Below are 4,490 nucleotides of genomic sequence, written 5' to 3'. Positions count from 1 at the left end.
GACTGGACCTAACATTCAGGAGTCCCTTTACCTTTACCTTTTAATGATAGGTTTGGCCTAGTGCCATTCCTTCCTGATGTAACTTCGGCACTTCCCTTCCCCTTCCAAACTTACAAAGTGGCTGAAATATTGAGGACAACAACCCTCAGTATTGCCTTGGCATTGTCTCAGATAGAAAAATTTATGGGATCTACATTTTGTGTGGATTCTGACATCCTAGTAGGAGTAATCAAGATCAATGGGAACTATTTCCTCAATGGGTTGTTGCACTTGCAATGTTACTGCAAAAGCTCACGGGAGTGCCCTACCTGCAAGGATCTATGGCTAACATGGGTCTTAGCATCTTCCATGGGACACAATGAGACCTTATATTGAAATGGAACTTAATATAGGCCCAAGTCAAATAGGGCCTAATTTATTTGCAATGACCCCATTCCAAATCAAACCTGGAGGTTGGGGGAATTGATCTATCATTGCTTGTAGGCCTTTGTGGGAACTCTAGGTGGCCGGGTCACCACATGAGAACATAAAAAGAGGCCTACTGTATCAGACCCCATTCTCACAGGGGCCAGCCATATGTCTATGGGAAGCCCACGAGCAGGACCCAAGTGCTCCAGTATTCTCCCCACCTATGATTCTTAGCAACTGGTACACTGCCCTCCTGCAACAGTGGAACTGGGTCACAGCCATCATGGCTTGTACTCATTTCTAGTGTGAATTTAACTAAGACCCCTTAAATTTGTTATTATATAATAAGCACATTCTGTAGTTTTAAGTGTGAGCTGTGTCAAGTACATCCTCTTTGCTTGTACTGAATCTATCAATATTCAGTGTGCCCCAATGTGATGGCTATGTTATGCCTCCAAGGTTGGAAGCTGTAATGCTTCCCTGGAAACCAAAGGAGGAGTGCTTCTGTGCTTATAGGTATCCCACAGGCACCTGGTTGGCCATTGTGGGAACAGGACACTGGATGAGATGGACCACTGGCCTGATCCAGCAGGAACTCTCCTTATCTTCTTAACACTGAGTGTGACTCAACACTAAGTGTGACCCAATATTAGCTTCTTAAACACTGACCCATGACATTTTGCTGCATGAAGACCAGATGGCAACCACCACCACTCATTCCATGTTCAGAGGCTGGGAGGTGAATTTTTATTCAGGACGGGCAATGGGATAGTGTGCTTGAGGGTAGCAGGCTCACTTAATGGACACAGAAAAGATTGCATGGTAAGCACACAGTTCTGCACTGTGCACTTCCAGCATCAGCTGCATGATGCAGCCGGCCCACTTTGTCTGCAGGTGCTGTAGCATGTGGCCAGCTGCAAAGAAGAGAAAGGCAGGCACCTGGTACTAAGGCCTGCAGGCCAAATTAGGCCAAGAAAGTCTCCCTGTTTTGTCCAGGTGATGCTCACCTGCCCTACACCAGATATCTTATTTGTCAGGTATGGGCTAGCTTAAGAGGTGGCAGGGCTCAAAGGGGATTTACAGGCATTGTCAAACAACTGATCAGCACAGCACTATGGAAAAACAAGCAGCCTGGTGTTGTGATGTCAGATGATTGGCAGGGGTTGACCCCACCCACCTGTCAGACTTGGCCCACGGGGTGTGGGGGAGATAAGGATCCAGTCCCTCCCCCCACTCCTGCTCTAAATCCAGTGGTATCAAAATATTTCATATTAGGAGGACTTAGATGTTGGTACACAAATATGAGCATGGAGAGTTTGCTTGTGGATGCACGCACACACACACACACACACACACACACACACACACACCTTTTCATCCATAATGCATGGTATCTTCTAGACCCTCACAGTGGTGTGACCAGAATGTCCTCTATAGGTTACAGATTGTGGGAACTGAACTTTCCCTTCCTGGATCAACAATGGATTTGGTATTTCAAAAGTAACGCTGCCCTTTTGTTGGAGGCTCTGGCAACGGACCCAGTTGGAGAACCTGGCAGGTCAGGGGCAAAGGAAGGTTCTGGAAGGTTGTGGGTAGGAACCAGGGAATAATCTAGACCAATCTTCATCAACCTGATACTTTCTACTACCATCCACACTATCCCCCAGCCAACAGAACTATACAGGCTAGGGTGGGTAGGAGATGAAGTCACAGGTGGGAATTCAATGTAGTGCTGTGTTAAAGTCCCTTAGTGGTGCACTGGTTGCCCTAGTGGAATGGCTGTTGTGATAGAGATGGTGCAGGAAGCCAGTATGGTTCTCGTGGCTGATTGCACAACATATTCCTGTAGCCCTGATCCCACCTTTTGCACAAGAAGCTTCTGCTAGCACAAATGTTGTGCTCGTTTCATATTGTGCAACCATTATTCTTGCCCTTAAGCTATCGCAACAGCCCTAGTGCTGGAGGCCAGAGAATATCGAACCTTTAACGTTCTGGAGGATACCAGTTTGGCAGAGCCTGATCTAGAGAGTAATGTCACCACCAGGGAGGAATCTTGAAGATGAGGGATGGAGCCTGACAAAGACCGGAGCTCATGAGGTTATCAGACCTCAGTGCTAATTTGCTGGCAAAACAGTTTTTATTGGATAGATTAGTAAAATAGTGGGTGATTGACACTTTGGCCCATTTCCCAAATTACAGAGTGTCCTTAAGCAGCAATGCATCTTTCTACAGTCAAGTAAAATAAAAAATATATCTAGATATCTAGGCAGATTTAAAATAAAATTAAAATCTAGAAAGTTGCCACATTGTTTTCCAGAGGGACCCCGATCCCCAATAGAGCAACATCTTAGCATCAGCAGAAAGAGAGTTATCATAAAAAATGCAGCACTTCTTCAGCACAATCCCCATGAAACAAAGACAGAAGGCGGCAGCCACTGTTGCTGCCACCAATGGGCAACATTAAGAACAGTTACAACACAGAGAGCGGCACTGAACTAGAATGGAGAATGGCTGAGATGGGATGAAATGCACCCAAAGATGGATACAGCATGTCAAATGGGGCACTTCCAAGAGATGATGACTGTCCCTGCCTCTGAAAAGCATAAACATCAAAAATTTAAACCTATTGCCCTCTTCCTCCTCCTTTTGTCTTCCTCCCTGGACTGCAAGCAATCTCCCGTCTGTACACACTCCCAGCAACAGCAGGCTTAGCACTGCCCACAGCACTGTTCTTAAAATAAGGAACAAGTGGAAGTAGCTCGCTGCACAGCCACTCTTGCTAACTTCCCAGCAGGTGGGTCACTGTTGCTGTTGCTCACTAGGAGGGAGAGATGGTGGGGAGGTCAGCATTGGCTCCACCAATGTGTTTGCACCATGCTGACTTCTCCACCGCCTCACTCTTCCCTCTCCTGGAAAACAACAGTGACCCACTTGCCAGTAGGCTAGAAAAGCAGCTTCACCCCCCCCCCCAGCAAGTCACTTCTGGCAACAAGTAAGACTGTCCACAACCTGGGCAATTCCTGTACTTTTAAGAGCAGCTTGATGCACAGGAATCAGGAGGTGAAGCTTCTCAGAGCACAGAGACAAGTATGATTATCCATTGCTAATTTCAGCAGATTGAGCTGCTCTCAGAAATGCAGGGGTGGGGAGGAAAGGCAGTAAAATATCTGGCAACTCTAGAAATAAGGATTCCAAACCAACCTTTTTTTCTTTCTTTCTTTTTGAGAAAAGATAACTAGATCTGCCCAACTCAGGTTGGAGGAAACAGAAAAACTAATTGTTTAAGCAAAAGCTAATATGCTGCTTTAACAAATATTCACAGTCAAAGCTAGACTGCAGGGAGTCTAGATGTTCAAGATTCAATCTTCTGCAATTCAGGTCACAGATCACAACAGGCTTGTGGGAAGAGAAAAGAAAGAAATCTTCCCACCAAGCTGTATACTGCTGCAGTTCCTGTTCTCTTAACTACTTATTTTCAGTCACATTTCCCATTCTGCATGGGCGGTAATGTTCAAGAAGGCCGAACCTTACAGTAGACACAACAGTCTTGTGGAATTCTTCATTATTATTAACCCCTTTCCAAAGCCTATTCAATGGGATTGCTAGATATGCAGTCTGGTAGCTTTCAGTTTTCTAGGGGAAATGACAAATTCCATTAACAGCATCATAATGAGAATGGATTTCCCTTAGACTAGAGACAGGGAACCTGCAGTTGAGTTGAGTTGAGCTCCCACTCCCATCAAAAGAAGAGAAGAGGAAAAAGAGTTTGGATTTGATATCCCGCTTTATCACTACCTGAAGGAGTCTCAAAGCGGCTAACATTCTCCTTTCCCTTCCTCCCCAACAACAAACACTCTGTGAGGTGAGTGGGGCTGAGAGACTTCAGAGAAGTGTGGCTGGCCCAAGTTCACCCAGCAGCTGCATGTGGAGGAGCGGGGAATTGAACCTGGTTCACCAGATTACGAGTCTACCGCTCTTATCCACTACACCACACTTGCTCTCAGCAGCCCCATGTCCATTGTGATGAACATGACTGCTGGTCATGGATGGTGGGAGTTGTAGTCCGACAACATCTGGAGGCC

The 4,490-nt window shown here is 46.0% G+C and overlaps 1 long non-coding RNA gene across 1 annotated transcript; it reads left to right on the top strand.

Moving 5' to 3' along the window:
- Positions 1 to 738: 738 nt before the first annotated feature.
- LOC310754400 lies at positions 739 to 2,832 on the top strand. The gene is made up of 2 exons (XR_014543801.1): positions 739 to 1,307; positions 1,367 to 2,832. It is a non-coding gene; the product is annotated as an uncharacterized lncRNA (long non-coding RNA).
- Positions 2,833 to 4,490: the final 1,658 nt, after the last annotated feature.

Source organism: Podarcis filfolensis (assembly GCF_964270895.1).
Source record: "Podarcis filfolensis genome assembly, chromosome: Z".
In the NCBI taxonomy this organism is placed as follows: Eukaryota; Metazoa; Chordata; class Lepidosauria; order Squamata; family Lacertidae; genus Podarcis; species Podarcis filfolensis.
This window is presented reverse-complemented; position numbering and strand designations above follow the sequence as displayed.